This window comes from Monodon monoceros, unplaced genomic scaffold, assembly GCF_005190385.1.
Source record: "Monodon monoceros isolate NGI ecotype Baffin Bay Population unplaced genomic scaffold, NGI_Narwhal_1 Super_Scaffold_6, whole genome shotgun sequence".
NCBI lineage: Eukaryota > Metazoa > Chordata > Mammalia > Artiodactyla > Monodontidae > Monodon > Monodon monoceros.
The window spans coordinates 19187251-19204826 of NW_021703783.1; the positions used below are offsets into that span (position 1 = coordinate 19187251).

The 17576-nt window shown below is 37.6% G+C and overlaps 1 protein-coding gene across 4 annotated transcripts in view; it reads right to left on the reverse strand.

The window, feature by feature from the left end:
* Positions 1-17576, reverse strand: part of SOX5 (SRY-box 5) — a 999335-nt gene that overhangs the window by 819135 nt on the left and 162624 nt on the right. For all 4 annotated transcript variants that reach the window (XM_029204642.1, XM_029204643.1, XM_029204639.1 and 1 more), the window contains exon 2: positions 12808-12884. The gene's annotated coding sequence lies outside the window, so the exon portion shown is untranslated. The remainder of the gene's footprint in view (positions 1-12807; positions 12885-17576) is intronic.

Consider the following 17576-nt stretch of genomic DNA (forward strand, 5'->3'; position numbering starts at 1 on the left):
TCCATCGACAGATGAATGGATAAGGAAGAAAGATGTGGCACATATATACAGTGGAATATTACTCAGCCATAAGAATAAACGAAATTGAGTTTTTTGTAGTGAGGTGGATGGACCTAGAGTCTGTCATACAGAGTGAAGTCAGTCAGAAAGAGAAGAACAAATACCGTATGCTAACACATATATATGGAATGTAAAAAAAAAAAAAAAAAATGGTCATGAAGAACCTAGGGGTTAGGACAGGAATAAAGACACAGACCTACTAGAGAATGGACTTGAGGACACGGGGAGGGGGAAGGGTAAGCTGGAATGAAGTGAGAGAGTGGCATGTACATTTATACACTACCAAATGCAAAACCGATAGCTAGTGGGATACAGCCACTTAGCACAGGGAGATAAGCTTGATGCTTTGTGCCCACCTAGAGGGGTGGGAGAGAGTCACAAGAGGGAGGAGATATGGGGATATATGTATATGTATAGCTGATTCACCTTGTTATACAGCAGAAACTAACACACCATTGTAAAGCAATTATGCTCCAATAAAGATGTTTTTAAAAAAAAATTGTTTTTTTTTCCAAAATAAATGCTTCCAGTTTATAAGGCAACTAAACGTGTTCATTATGAAAAGTATTCATCTTTGGCGTGAACTCCAAGATTTTAAATTCATTTTGACGTAGATGTGAATGATAAGAGGTTTTTCCATTTCTGTGGAAAATAACTTATTTCCAGTATAAAAGTGATCCAATATAAATACTTCTCTTTTATAAAATAAAAATCCCTTGGCTGCACTAAGATTCTTCTAGAAATTTAAAATAGTTCTGTACTCCTAAGATTGTCTAATTTCGGTATTTCACTGTAAGTGTTTCGGGTTTTTTTTTTTTAAAGAAAGATACAGCAGGTTCAAATCAGTTCCAATTTATTCTTTGTGGATTATAAACCACTCAACAGTATTTCAGAAGGGATGTTTTTAGACAAGAATGAATATTTTTGCATAAACAACCTTAAGACCAGATTTTATAAACAATACAAATGATAGTAAACTCGGAAAACTGGGCAAAATTAGATACTACCAGTATAACATAAAGTGACCCCTAAAGTATTGATAATCAATCTAGACTTCAGTGAAAGGAGTCACAGAAGTCAAAGTTAAGTGAATCAATTATGTAGGACATAGAGGAAAGCACGAAAAGGGCTCGGGGACTGTAGGTAGGGAACCAGCACATCTGGCTTTAGTAGAGAAATGAATATGGTGAGGTATTTTCGTCTGACTGACCATTATGCCATAGAAACACGCAAATGCTTTCCTGGTTTCTTTCTTTTCAGATTCCATAGTACCTTTGTTTCTCTCTGTTCCTCCTCTCTCTCTCTCTTTCTCTCTTGATGGCCATTAACTATACTGACAGTTTGACAGGCTGAAATAAGGAAATAAAACACTTAAACATTGTTTCCTGATGTATGTATTCATGTCTCCTGCCAAACACAGATATTGAGGAGATACTTCACTCCTCCTGTCAGCTCACTAAATTACACCCCAAGCTCTCGGGTCTCTCAATCTCAGTGAAGCTCCATTCCTTCCAGAAGAATATGCAAGGGCTTCCGTCTTTTTGCCAAAATCCTTCCTTTATCATTTTTAATACTGAATTTTCTTAAGCTATGGGTTGGATTTCTGTATGCGAGCTGATTATTTCCCTACTTTTTAAAAGCTGTCAGAATTCAGCTTTATTTTTTGGAGTGCCTTCACCTGAGCAATGGCAAATGAATACTGAACCTGGTTAAAGCTTCTCTCTTTCTCAGAACCAAGGAAGAGTTCTGACTTTTTAAAACTAGATACTAATTAACCTAACACTGAGTCTCTTGCCAGGTCCAGCGATAGAAAAAAGCTTGATTGTATTCGTGACATCCCCATATGTTCCAGACCACAAATAATAGATGCTTCTTCCATTATTATTTGCATGTGGCAAGCAACTAAAGTCAGCCTTCTGCACAGCAAACTTTGAAAGTCTTACAAATAATTAACTTCTTCCAGAGGTGACTGCCGTGGACTAAATTTTGAGAGAATAGTAGGTGAGAGGGAGGAATTAAAGGAGAGATAATGACTTTCAGTTGGTTATTTACCTGCTTCTAACCACCATTAACATGAAGAAGAAATTTCAAAGTGAAATATTCAAGAATTTAAAACGAAAAGGATAATGAAAGTAAACCTCTAAGACTTTTTCTTTGCTTCATTCGCTTAACTGCGTTTATTTAGTGCTACTCTATGCAGTGCACAAGGGTATGTTCTCTGAAAGATGCCAAGGACAGTCCCACGTCTCCTGCCTGGTTCCTAAGGAACCTGCTGCAGTCTAGAAGAGATGCCACAGTTGTAAGTAACTAGAACACAGGGGGAAGGTATTTCCAAGTGGAGCCACAGATAAAATGCGATTGAAATTCAAAGGACGAAGGAATATCACTGACGGACACAGTAGGTGGCATATAATGTGTTCCCAATAAATATCTGTTGAATGGGTGAGTGAATCATCTTGTGATAATAAGTAGTGAATGAATCTGAATCTTCTGAGGTTGGTTTTCTGAATTTCTGATTCATGTAATTCCCTAACTTATTGAAGATCACCAATAAGACAGCTCTTTTTGTAAAACTGGTGGACACCCCAATGATCATAGATACTGTATTTAATTAGCACCATTGCCAAAATATAGCCATGACCATTTTTGTAGACCTAAGGGTTTCCTTTTACTTATAAAGAGCCTCTTTTGCAACCTGACAATCATTAGGGATTACACGATTAATCACAGAAATGACGCACAGGAAAACTCTCTCTGCAGTGTTTCTTTCTCCTCTTTGCTTCATATTTTCCCCAAGGGATAATACTTTCTAAAACTATCTTTGCACCATCTTCCAAGAATTGTAATCCAGTTATTACTAATATAAATTATCAATAGAAGTGAAAGGTTACTACAGTAAAGATTAGAAAAATGCAAGGATAAGTCATTCAGCAAATCCATTTGAGGAATAGCTCCACCAGATAAGATTAAATTCTTTTAGAATAAACTACTTAGTATCCAAATCATTTTGCTTTATCAAATGTTATCTGAAATATTAGCTACTGTTCATCAAGCATTTATTTATAGGCACAACACGTCGTATTACATGAATGTTTCTTCACTAAAGTCCCACAATTATCTTATAAAAGAGGAATTTTTATCCCTACATCACAGATAAAGAAATTGAGGCACAGAAAAAGATTATCTTGGAAGTTGAGAAACCCAAGTCCACTGTGGTCTGGAACCCCCAAACATTTCTATTTCAACTATTCCATGCTCCACACTCATTATATAATGAATTATATTATGCATGAGGACAGGGCTGGGTGAAGGTGTGACAATTGGGTCTTGCAGGGATTTCACGGGTAAGTTAGGACATAAACAATAGGACACTTTTCACTAATTTCTCCGACATGCCTCTTGGTCTTGTTTACTCCCACTGTTTTCTCAAATGTCTTGGTGACATATTAATATATTACCTTTTAAAATGTTAAAAAGAGCACTTTGGGAAAAAATGCTCTTCTTGTTCTTCCTTAGCCATATATTTGGGGTCAGATATGAATAATTCTGACCCCCAAAACTACACTCTTTCTATTATAATATATTGCCTCCCAATAATTTCTTCTGGTTTTAAGAGTCAAAAGAAACTCCGCTTTTGCCATGCTCCCAGACCCTTTTCTAAATTTAATTAATATATTTGATCAAGGGATAAAAAGAAGGCTAAGATTTTTGTCCTCAGTCTCAAAGACACCAAAATGATTCTATGCATATCCTACCCTTGACCAAAAAAAGACATTTGAATAGCACTGAAACAAAAAGACTATCTCTTTTTACCACATTTACATCTTTCCTCAATTCTACTTTAAAAATAGAATCTGCACTCATAATAACATTAGATCTTTACCTTACAATATGGAAAATGAAGGTAGTGGAATGAAAAATGGAGAGGACTAGTGGAATTGTATAGAGACAAGAAAAAGAAAGAAGAGAAGAAAAGAATAGAAGAGAAGGAGGAAGGAAGGGAAATGCTGAAAAAATAAGAAGGGATAGAGACAGAATCCTTTTGTCCACGCCCTTTGGTGAAGTCAGAGGTTTGCTTTAAGACAAAATTGCCTCTTTCAGTAGTCAATGATATTTTATTTCTATGTAACTTCCTTCTCAAATAGGTTAATTCAGAGGCAATTAGTCTAGCACACACATGATGTCACTATTCCCTTATATAAACAGAACTGGCACACATGTTTCAGGCAGAGAAAAATATCTGTAAAGACTGAATTTCAAAATGTAATAGAATTCTGTGCTGCTATTTTGCCCAATTTGGGTTAAATTTCACTGTTGTCATCATCCTTATTTATTGAACAGCCTTTATGTTTTATTCCTATCATGGAAGTTCTCTACGTAGCTAGGAAGGTCTGCTCAAATCATAATGAAAAATCCAAAATGAAGAGGTATCGTGACATAAGGTAACTGAACAGGAATGAGTAAGGTCTTATTAGCAAGGCAAATAGATAGGAAAAAGGGAGCTGGAACTGAAAAAGCTAGTTCTATATTAGTTTAAACAAATGTTCTGACCTATGCAGTCTCCTAGGTTTTTTGTGTGAATACTTTACTTTACATATTCAGAATTTGGAAATTAGTGACTACTGTCGTTCTGAGAAACAAAGGGTTCATAGCATAAGAGGTTTTTAAAGCAAGCTTTTCTAAAAGCTGACTATATGTAGCACTGGGTAGCACGATCCAGTCTTGGGGACACACATGGAACTCACAGGAAAAGTTGTTAAATCACTAATAATGGCATCCATTTTAGACTGAAACTCCTAACTACTGATTATTGCTTGTATATTTATCAAAACCAAAATGATAAAGTGCTCTTCAAAAGAATAAATTGCCATATCTAGTACTAAATACATATTCATAGAGGGCACTCTGTCCTTCTTGATGGTGGCTACCCAGGATGACAAAACTGCAAGACACTGATGACACACTAACATCTACGGTTCATTAGCTCCCTGTTTACTGCGGTAACAGTGAAAGCAAGGTCTTAGGGGCAGATCCTCATATGAATCAATACATTCCTTTCTCTTCTATGGCCATAAACGATTAGACTCGTTTTGACCGGCTGTCTCACATAAGATGTGCCATTGGTAACAACAGTGTCTGAGAGAGATATAGGGACCATTATTAGTACAAGGAAAAACACTCAAATTTTATTTCCTACTACATGATGGTCCCACTGCGTTCTTTTCATGCACAAACCACTGCATATTGCTTACAAATCAACCTAGTAGAGTGTGTGCTTCAGCCATGGGGTCACTCGGCCTGGGCTTGAAAACTGGCGCCACCTCTTACTAGCTGTTGAGTCACAGCAAGTGACTCAATTTCTCTGGCTCTCAATTCCCTCAGCTGAAAAATGGGTATAATATAGTACCTACTTCACGAGGCACTTAGGAAGCTTAAATTAGATACTATATGCAAAGGCCAAGAACAAAACCTGGCAAAAGAAAGTCCTCAGTAAATGATAGTTATTATAAGAATTCTGTAACTTACAAAAAGCGATGGGGCTTTTTCTGATTTTATGTGTGTGTGTATTTAAATCAGGAGGTCTTGCATTTAAATTTAAGCTCCTGTAAGAAAAAGCAGAATTTTAAATGGTGGTTAAAATTCTACAGGATAAATGAAGTTAGGTTTATAAAGCCTTCTATCAGCAACAGAATCCTTCCATAGTCTAGTCTGGTACAGCAGTCTCTCTGGGATTTCAATCTGGGCTTACCTGAGTATATATATGGCAGCAGCAAGGTAGAAACAGGCTTTCTTCCTCTACAATGAATCCAAAGCTACTGCTGATGACACAGGGATGGGCAGAGAATGTAGTGATCTCCCTTCCAGAAGGTGAACAGTGGCACTGAGAACTTCTTAAAGAACTTCTTTTGTAAAAGATCATTGGCTTTACTGCTTCTATTTGACCTTTTTGCCCTATTTCCCCAGGGAGTTTGTTAGTGGGTGGGCAGGGGTAAGTCAGCTTTGCAGCTAAGCCAGTTAGGCAAATAAGGAGTTTTGACTATAGTGGCTACAAATATAGAGATATATTCATATGTATATTATTTCCCATGTATGTACCAGGATACCTCCAGAAAGTATGATAATTAAAAGTATATTACAGGGGCTTCCCTGGTGCTGCAGTGGTTGAGAGTCTGCCTGCCGATGCAGGAGACACGGGTTCGTGCCCCGGTCTGGGAAGATCCCACATGCCACGGAGCGGCTGGGCCCGTGAGCCATGGCCGCTGAGCCTGCGAGTCCAGAGCTCCGCAACGGGAGAGGCCGCAACAGTGAGAGGCCCGCGTATCGCAAAAAAAAAAAAAAAAAAGTATATTACAGAGATTATAAAGGAACACATCAGGATGTTTCCTTCTCGGTAACAATCAAATAAATAATATTTGTTATTACAAGTCACACACACCCACACACAGTGGTTTCAAGTCTCATAATCTTTTCACTTGGGGATTGCCTGATGAGAGTTAGTCCTTTTGAGCAGGACAGGAACCTCTAGGTTTTAAAATTACTGATCTTGTATTTTCAGCCACTGTAACAGCTGATTTGGACTGACTTCACGGGTAACCAGATCAATTGTGTAGACATTAATACTTACGAGGGCGTGAGGAAAGGGAATCAACTGAAACACTTAGCCTATGAAATGGACTATAAAATCACTGTCAGAATAGACATTATAAACACAATAGAATTCTTCACAGCCCAGTTCTTCTTTACACAAATTAGGGCATAGAACAATTCAAATCAGCCTCAATGCTACTAGGACTGTGTGATCAGGTAAAGAGTTAATACCAGGAGTAGCAGAAAATTGCCATGAATCTGGCTGGTCAGTTATATGAGTGTTACGCTTTCCTTCTAACTCAGCATTTTAGACGACTTTGGTATTTAGCAATTACTTGGATCTAATATGACCAATTATTCAGAGATTGTTTTCAAATTCTTTAGGATCTCAGAAAGAAAATCACAGTAAGTCATCAAGGTGAAAAATGAAGGCTGTTAGTATAACAGCATTATACATATAATAAAATGTCCTGATCCACCAGCAGAACCAGGAGATTTGCAAAGCTCCATTCCTCACAGAAATGCAAAAAAATGTAAGTAAATATTATTATTTATATTACACACTGAAAATAATATATCATATAAATATTGTTACAAAAGTATATACATACAATTACAGAGCTGCTATTCTATTCTTACCTTTATGTTTACTTAATATTATTTAAATAATGAAAATTTACCTGTGAAATGGTATCTAACTATATTTTTCTGAATTGGTTCTACTAATTCTTTTCTCCTGTTTGTTTTTTACCCTTTTCTCTATCACTTGTTTTCCTGACTTTACTGAGCAAAAATTAGTAAAAATTTAGGTTCTTTTTTTTGCTAGATACAGTTTCACTTTCCCCTCTCACTCCTTCTTCTTTCTGCCAACACCCCTGGAAGACAGCCAGAAACCACGATGCAGAGGTGCCAGGGTGTCCTGATCTTGTGCGGTTTGAGTGCCTCCGTGTGTATCTAGGCAAGGCTTACTTACCTAAGTCACCACTTACAATATTGAGTAGAAAGTGCAGGTTGGAAGAGTCAGCATTTATAAGTCAGCTGGTTACATGATACAAAAATATATAGCCAACTTCAGAATTTATAGCAATAACATTTATGTATCGTGTTACTCCTAGAACAATCCAATTTATAAAGTGCCTATTGTGTATACATAAGGAACAATCATAAATCATTTACATTAAACAGTGTCAACTAGCAAAACACAACTTTCCCCCTAAATTCTGCACACTGAGATTAATGAGGTTTTTGGAAGGAAGCACACTAAAAAAAAAACAAAAAAAACTCCGATTCATCCTAGGCGGATAACATATCCATATAAAGGAGCAGGTGTCTGTAGTATGATTTAGAACACCTATGGAACATCTCTGGAAAATATTAACCTTCCCTGAAGTAGAGAGCCATCCATGAAGTGAGCTGAAAATGTGGCAAGAACCCAAGTCTGTCACCATCCTCAAGATTTCTTTTATTTCCTTCTCAGTAAAGAATGGAATTAAAACAAACAGAGAACACTGTAGGCCCTAACTGACCGGTTGTGTGACGTGTTTTCATCTACAGGAACTTAGAGAAAACCTGAGAAAGGGTATGTAGATTACCTGCTTTGTCTCTTTGACTCCTTGTTAACTAGGAGAAAAGTCCCTATCAGTGACAAAAGCTATCAAGAGTCCTAAAGTGAAACTCAAATATGTATGTGGATTTTCTCCCTTTGTTTACTCCCTAGCTCATCCCCTTCAGACACACAGTCTTCAGAAATCTATGCTTTAGAGTCCTGGATTAAACCTATTCCTTCTCCCTACAAAGCCTCTAAAATAAATAATATGGAATGTTTTGACTGTTCACATCTGTAAAAGCATTTAATCTTATCTGAAACTTCACACCTACACAGCTGAACTGGACATCATGTAAGAAAAATACAGTTTGAATTTCTCTTAACAGTATTTTGATTCTCTATCTTCTGTCTTTAGAAAGGATTACTGGAGTTATACTTTCTTCCTGTCTTAACTCACAGCCCTAAAAATAACCATTGGTTTGTTTCAGCCAAAATGGAAGAATAACAACATTTTTCTTATATATAAAAATGTTTGCTCATTAAAAAACTCACTTCTCCAAACTCTATTAATGACTAATATTACTATGGAGAGAAGCAAGCCCCTATCTTGGTTAAAATTAAAACTGAATCTGAAAAACAGAGACAAATATATAGCAAGAAAATCTATAAACTAGTTTTCAATGAATGAACTACCTGCTGTTTCCTGTTCACAGACAATTGACACTGTGTAAAGATAGGTTGTAATCTAGAAAGCAAAACAAAACAAAAACCATACACAGAGAGAGTGATAACAGATCTACAAACTTCTCAATTGAAATAAGAACTGATGGTCAACTGAGGTTTTCAGGAGAAGGTTTTTAAAAACAACATGCTCATCTGGAAAGCCAGATACACTATGGCCTCTGTAGAAATATTTTGGAAACTGGACCCCCTGCAAAACAGCTGTATTTCACTGGCATTAATTAGTAGGGGAAAATATAATGTACTTCTTCACAACTGAGAGTATTAAACTTAACAAGGAGCAGTGACAATTCACTGCAGTCATAAATAGAAGATTCTGGTTGAAAACTTATCCATTCATGAAGAAGAGTGTTAAAACTTCAAAGGGTTTTGCTTCTGTGAAGAGATGAGACGGTTAAGTTTTCTTCACTTAACATGTTTATTCTCTTAAAATTATCTGGTGATCACGGAATTCTTTTCTATTTTTGAGTGGTATTTTGATTCACTTAAGAAGAAAAGCTCTTAGTGCTTAGGGGAGCAATTTAAAATCCCAGGCTAACCCCTTTTTCTTGTCAATAAACTGAGAAATCTGTATAAAAATAAAGCATAATTATGACTGCCATCTGGGCGGTTGCTACTTTAGTCTCCACGTTCTTACAAAGTTGTTTTCTTCCCAATATTAATGAAAAATACACAATCACTATGTAGGCATTTTTAAAGTATTGGTATTTCCTATGATTGACCTACCTATATTTTCTACCAATTCTCTCTAGGTATTTCAACTAAAATAATTTTTAAGAAAATAACTGACACCTCACCAAGACATTCCAAAAAATATTGCTAAAAAGAAAATTATCAGCAAATCATAAGGTATTTGGGGTCATTATCAAAAAAATATATATCATTTACAAATTACTTTCATAGACCTGATTAATACTTTTCAAAGGAACTGACTAAATTGAAGGGATTTGGGATATATATAAACACAGGCTCCCATAGCAATAAATTGTTGAACCAACATTGAAAAGGTTCTTTTTTTCCCTAATGGAAGTCTTCTAACATTGGCAGTATAAAGTTCTTACCTTGAATAAAAGATTTTTCCTCTTTCCCTTACACGAAATAATAGTTAAAGAAATAGCTTCAGGCTGAACTACTACATTTCCACTTTAGCTAATAAGAAAATATAACTTCTTTTTCATTCTTAATTTGATAACATCATTTAAACAACTAGTTAAGGATTGAGTATAAACAAAATGAGAATATTCTCTTTTTTCAGGAAACAATGCCAGTAACAACTAATTTTCTTACATGGCTGTGGATATCAATGCTGGGTTTTTTTCGGGTTTTTTTTTTTTTTTTTTGGTTCCAGAAGGCATTGATTCAATGTCACTTTTAGAGCTTCTTAACCTAAAATCCATGGATTGCTATGAAATCTATAGGTTTCTGTAATTATATATAAAATGTCATGTGTATATACCCATTGTAATTTTTCCTGCAGCCAATCTTCTTCTTTGCTACCTCGCATCCGTGAACCCTCTTTCTGTTAACAGTACCCCATTTTCCTCTGGGGTACAATCCTAATGCTTAGTTCATGGAAAATGATGACGCTCACTCCTGCTCCAAGAGAGACACACAGCATTATCCTGTGATCTAATCAAAGCAAATTAATACAAACAGGCTTTGATAGGGCTTCTGGGAAAGAGATTCTCTCTTTTTCCTGTTTGATCTGAAGCTTGACAGGATATTACAGCTGAAGCAATGCCACTGCCACCGTCTTGCTCCCAAATGAAGCCAGAGGCTGAAGCTGCATTAGTGGAAGCCGAGAGATGGAGAAAAAAATGAGTCTTGTTTACATTATTTTAATCCAGAAGTTAGTTCTGTGCCAAGACTCTATATTTTAATAAATAACACACGTACATGCGTGCACATTCATACCATCTTACTCCACAAATTTGCATAGCTGACTTCTTCAGCTTAACTGCTCACTAGCTTTCTCTGACCTTTCCTACCTACTGTAAATTCCCCTCTCTGTATTCTTTACTTCTCTGTCCATCCTATCTGTCTGTCATTAATCTCATTACGCATAGTCAAAATGATGTGCCATATGCTATTTCTTATTTTGGTACACAGGAATTTGGTCAGTTTTCCAGTCCTTTTCAGTCAAAGTTTACACAGTGTAGCATTATTTTCCAGGAGAGAGACAGGGAGAGAAAAAAAGAGACAGAGAGAGAAGGAGACAGAGAGAGACAGACAGAGAGAGATACAGAGAGAGAGGGAAGGAGGGGAACAGATTTTAAAAACTGAAGATTCAAACAGAGAGCCATGTAGTAAGTTTCATCAACGGTGGAACTAATTGAAATTTTGATTACACACATACAAGAAAATATATTTTAGTTAAGCAAATAACTGTAGCATAGATTAGGAGGAAAGGATTTTCATGCGTTTTGATCTCCATTCCAACCAGACTTAGCTGACATAATTATGGGGCCCCTAAAAGTAACTTCTGAGGTTTAGAAGCACCTGCCACTTCCTTTGAACTGGCCTCTAGAGTGAGTGTTTTAGATTAAATGAATAGATTAATAAACATCTTTGGAATATCCATTATTAAGGTTGATTTATGTTCTCTTGCCAGCAGTAATTCAAGAAAATGCCATGCTATTCAAAAAATATTGCACGTCATTCTCACCACTTTGCCAAAGTTGACACCGTGTAAGTATGACGATGACAATATCTATATTCTTTTGCGGTACTAACTGTACACAAAAGCTGATAGATATTAAACCACTCTAAGTTTGCAGGCGCATCAGCACAGGAACCACTCTTATTTATAACTCTGATAAATGGCCTTTCATTTGTAAATTTATAGTGTATCCATAATTTCTTTAGGGAACCAAGAGGTTCATTCAAAAAACTGCCACAACATTTGTCTGTGCAAAGATGATGGATATGGTTTATGAAATTAAATGCTTTTAAAAATTAAAATCATATTGCCAAGAAAAAGGATATGCTCTTTCCTGGTTTGCTCACATTTTTAAATGATCACAGCTGTACTCTCAGCAGTTATAATGCTTAATCTAGATAGCGTATTAATATAAATATGTCCAAATATATTGTTATTATGGTTGTGTAGTATCAGTATGAACTACTGGACATCAAGCTCACTTAAATTTATTTTTTTTCTAATTCTATTCCTCTGTAATAACCTATAAAATATATAAAGTAACATTAGAATATAATATTTCTTATTTATGTTTACTGCAATTACTGTATTTAATTTTTCAGGACTACTCCCAGCAAACTGCATGGTTTATTGTAACCATAGACTAATAGAAACTACAATTTAAATAAAATTACTTAAATAAAATACATATTTGCCAAAAATTAACATTAACAAAATAAGAAGTCTTATTTTATCCCAATATAGACTTTGCTCAATTGGAGAAATCAAAGAAGGAGAAGATGAAAGATAATCACTAAAGTAACCAATAAAAAGCAGAGTAGTCAATGTTCTAAGTGTGAAGAAGAAATGTACATTGTTACTATGTGTGATGTATTCTGGTGGCTTTCCTACTCCTTCATCTGCCGTCATTTACTGCCTAGGTAACACAAAAATCTCAGTGCTTTGGCTTTTTCTAGAGTAGTTTTACTTTTTTAATCTATCCTATTATTACGGAATCTGCAAAAGAGTGAACCTGACTTTAATTATTTGATTTGGTTATATGAACAACAATCTCCAAATTGCAACTTTCTTTAGCATTAGCTCCTCCAGCCCAAAATTGTTCCAAATGCTTGCAAAATTTCTATGCAAAATATTTCTTACATATTGAGTGTTCTATAGTCTGCTTAAAACAAAGATAATATTAAAAATAAAATACAATAAGCAGTTTACATACCCCAGTGGACCGCTAGCTCCTTGCAGGCAGGAACATATTTATCATCATCTTTGGGTCACCGATGGCCAGCACAGCACCTGAGATATAATGCACACTCATAAATGTGTTTGAATGAATTAAATAAGACAGTGCTGTCTGGCATCCACTTGCAAGGTAAGAATTCAATAAAGTAACCATTCTATCTACCAACGCTCTTCCTCTATATCCTATATTATTAAAGTAGCAGTGCATATTCTTATACATTTGAATGACAACTTTATCCTGAAAACTCAATTCTCAAAAATAACTGTTTCTAAATGCTTATTACATTACATATTCTTACTGTCTTTGGTTCTGGTGGAGGCTATACAGTGCAGTGTTTGAGATCATGTACTTTGGAATCAGGCTGATACATGTTCAAATCCTGGTTCCACCACCGGCTATTTACATAGTTTTGGATAAGCCACTAATCTCTCTAAATATCGAATTGCCTTCAAAATAAAGATAATTTTAGAAACTTTCTAATAATGTTCAAAGGATCCAAGGAAACAATGCTTTAGCACACTGCCTGATACACAGTATGCCCTCAATAAATGATAACCACTATTTGTATTCCTTCCTCTTTCCCTCCCTCCCCTTCTGAAGAGCTAACCTTACTCTGGCCTTTGCCTTTGGCTACTGGGAGGTAATCTCTAGGACCTCAAAACGTCATGGCTGACAGGAATGTCTCTGTTTGCCTGAGGGCTTTGGCCACAAGATAGTCTAACAATGTGATTTTATGATAGGGGCCTTGAGTCATGCAGTATCAATTCTGCCTCCAAAACTACCTGGAGACTAAAGGTATCAGCCCAACACTGACGTCCAGGAGGGGCTAGAGACTAACGGTCAGCCACGCGAGTGGTATGTGATCAAGTCCCAGTAAAAACTCTGGCCACCAAAGGCTCAATGAGCTTCTCCAGTTGGCAATGCTCTGTGCATACCGTCACATGTCAGTACTGGGAACATAACATGTTCTGACTCCATAGGGCAGGGTGATGGAAGCTCTGTGGTTGGTTCTTCTAGCCTCAGACCCAACCTTATATAACTGCTTTCCTTGGCTGATTTTAATCAGGATCTTTTCCCTGTAATAAACTGTAACCATGAATATGACAGCTTTCACTGAGTTCTGTGAGTACTTCTAGCAAATTTTCAAACCTGAGGGCAGTTTTGGAAATCCCTCAAACACACATTTGGTGTCAAAAGTGAGGGTGGGGCTTCCCTGGTGGCGCAGTGGTTGGGAGTCCGCCTGCCAATGCAGGGGACACGGGTTCGTGCCCCCGTCCAGGAAGATCCCACATGCCGCACAGTGGCTGGGCCCGTGAGCCATGGCCGCTGAGCCTGCGCGTCCGGAGCCTGTGCTCCGCAACGGGAGAGGCCACAACAGTGAGAGGCCCGCGTACCGCAAAAAAAAAAAAAAAAAAAAGTGAGAGTGGTCTTGTGTGGAGGACTGGCTCCCTCAAACTCTGTAGCTGACTGACTGTACAGTTGGTTAAACTCTCACACCTTCCTTCTCTAAATCTGGAAAGCCCCAAAGCTTTGAAAGACATCTCACCTTATCACTCAAGGGAATGTAACAAAACTCTCACTTAACAGTGAAAATCACTTTGAATTGATGGTGTTTATGTATATACTATATGTTGTTTTATTTTCCCATGTACAAACGATAAAATCCTGCTCCAGTAATAGATTCAGAAATGTTTTGTTCTGGTTATATGAACAGCAGTACTGTTTAGAAGTAAATGAGTCACATACAAGTAAAATTTCTAAAGATTAGTAATAGTAGATCTGTCAAGTTCAGATATTAGAAAGTTAACTTAAGAGGTACATTGGTTTTCAAACAAAATATTAATTAAATCATATGCTTCTTCTGCATCTCCTAAATGAAGTATGCAAGAGGCTGTTTGTAACCTTGTTTAAAAAAAAAAAGCAAACTATTTTTTTTACAACTATCAGTTTGGTAAACAGAATTTTAAGATGGTCCACAAATTCCCCCCAACTTGTGAACAGGCTCCTCAGCATAATCTCCAGAGTTGTGAATATGATGGGTTTTACCCCCATGAATAGATTATATTATTTAACACAGTGGACTTTAAAACAGGAAGATTATCTGCATGGGTCTAACCTCATCACATAAACCTTTTAAATCTTGGTCTAGAGGTCAAAGACTGAGGATGATGGAGATTTGAAGCATTAGAAGGATCTGACACACCACTGCGGACTTTAGGATAGAGGTGTGGCAAGGAGTACACACAGCCTCTAGGAGCTATGGGCGACCCCTAGCAGATAGCCCCAAGGAAACGGGACCTCAGTCCTACACACAAAAAGCTGAATTCTACCAATAAGAATAAGTTTGGAAGCAGATTTTTCCCCAGGAGTGTACAGGCAAGAACCCAGCCTGGCCAATCTTGATTCCAGCCTTGTGACACCTTGAGCAGAGAACCTAGTCAAACCATGCTGGGCTCCTGACCTGTGAGCTAATAAATGGGACTTGTATTAAGACACTACGTTTTTGATAACTTGACATATACTTACAGAAAGCTAATAACACACAGGAACTGAGGATTCTGGATGTATTTTACTGACCTCTCTTCAGTCTCTCACTCTGAAAACAATATCAGTTATGTGCCAGGTTTCACTAACCATAGAGACCCCCAGTTACCAGTTACCGTTGCCAATACTGAAAAGTCACGGACCCACTCTGAACAAGAAACAGAAAAAACAGTACTACGCCCTATGCTAAAGACCGGATGTCCTCCCAAAATTCATATGGTGAAACCTAATACCCAACGTGATGATATTAGGAAGTGGGGTCTTTGGGAGGTGCTTAGTTCACGAGAGTGGAGCCCTCGTGAATGGGATTAGTCATCTTATCAAAGAGACCCCAGAGAGCTCCCTATCCCCTTCCACCAAGTGAGGTTACAGCGAAAAGACAGCCATCTAGGAAGCAGGCTCTCACCAGACACCGAATGTGCTGGCGCCTTGATCATGGGCTTCCCAGCCTCCATAAGTATGAGAAATAAATTTCTGTTGTGTTAAGCCACCCAGTTTATGGTATTTTTGTTATAGCACCCATATGGACTAAGACAAAAATGTAATTGTTGTCTCTTCAGTAGATCATCTGGAAAACTCGACTCTCTGCCTCCTATATGGAAGGTGTTGAGAAGGTAATGCTTAAATATGCTGTGAATTATCTCCAAAGTTTCTTGGGCCATTTTAAGGGTAGAAGTAGGCAGTGACTGTGCCTGCTTGAGGCATATGTGGGAAACTACCATATGTTCAGTGCAGAAGACACAGAATCTCTAAGTACCTGAAGTGAGATTGGGGGTCACTTAAAAAGAATCTCTCCTAAGAGTCTTCGTAGAACATGCTACTACAATTGCTCCCTGTCTCATTCCCTTTTTACTCATTTACTACAATGCAGCCACGTTTATTTTTATAAAACACAATTTTTGTCATGTTGTGCCTCTACTCGAAATGACCAGTTTCAATGGCCTTCAAGATAAAGTCATTAGTTCACTAATACGTTCAATACTTAAGTGCCAAGTTCTATACTAGGTGATAGGGACACACTGATAAGTAAAACAGATAAGGTCCTGCTCTCCTCTGAGATTTGCCCTTTCAAAAATATCCTTCCCATCCCCATCTTGTTCAACTAGAAAACTATGATTAATCTTGTGTGTGTGTGTGTGTGTGTGTGTGTGTGTGTGTTTTCCTTTTTTTATTTTTATCTTCAATCCCTAACTTGGGCTTCACTCCTCTGGGAAGCCCTCTTTGACCCTCTTAAGCATAATGAGGCACTCCTTCTCTGTGCTCCCATAAAATACTGTACCTAATCATATAATAAAATTGATCACCTTGTATTAAAATTGCATGAATTGCATGTCTGCAACCTCCATAAGCAGAATATGGGAGAAAACTCCGGAAGCCTGTGCACCCCGAATTCCTAGTCAATAAGAGATTATGAATGGGTAGGTCCTCTTGGGAGAAGCTGACACTAGACCTAATCCCTCCTGTGGGGCAGAATCTACAGGATATATACACGATGGAGGGAGAGTATTCTAAATTGACAATAGAAACCAGGCTGGGCAGTAAGGACTAACCTGTGCTACCCCGCACATCTTAGGTATACTGGGATGATAATTCCTCCTTCCCCTTGCACCCTCTATCTCAATCATGAGTTCCTGGACGTTCGGCCCAGAGTAGACCCTCCAGAATCCAAGGTGGGAGATCAGCTACTAGTAAGAACGTAGGGGCTATTGATCAGCTTACTTAGTGAGACAACAATCTTGAATGACAGAATTTGAGAGTGAAGAGCGATTGCAAGATTTCCAAAATATTCCCGGTGAAAATGCAAAAGCAAAATGTGAATCCTAAACAGATAGAGCCAGTATGGGAACTCGCATGTATCTAGGGAGGGAGGGGGGAGAAGTCTAGGGAAAGAAGAGAGGCAGAGCTCAGAGGCGGGGGCCAGGCTCTCTCCCTATCTTGGTATTTAACCAATAAGGAGGTGGGGCAGGAGAATATCAGGTGGATAAAAGGGACCTAAGTGCTGACAGTCCTCTTTCATGGACATTACTTGTTGGGCAGGGCATGGGAGAGGTCACAGGCCTCTCAGGGAATCCCTGTTGTAAGTCTTACACCCATCTAAACTGGTGAGGGAGAAATGAAAAACAACTGGTGAAGGAAGGTGCCCAGATAGATTGAGTTAAAACTGTTTACTATACCTCACAGGTTGTGTGCATGTGCAAGGA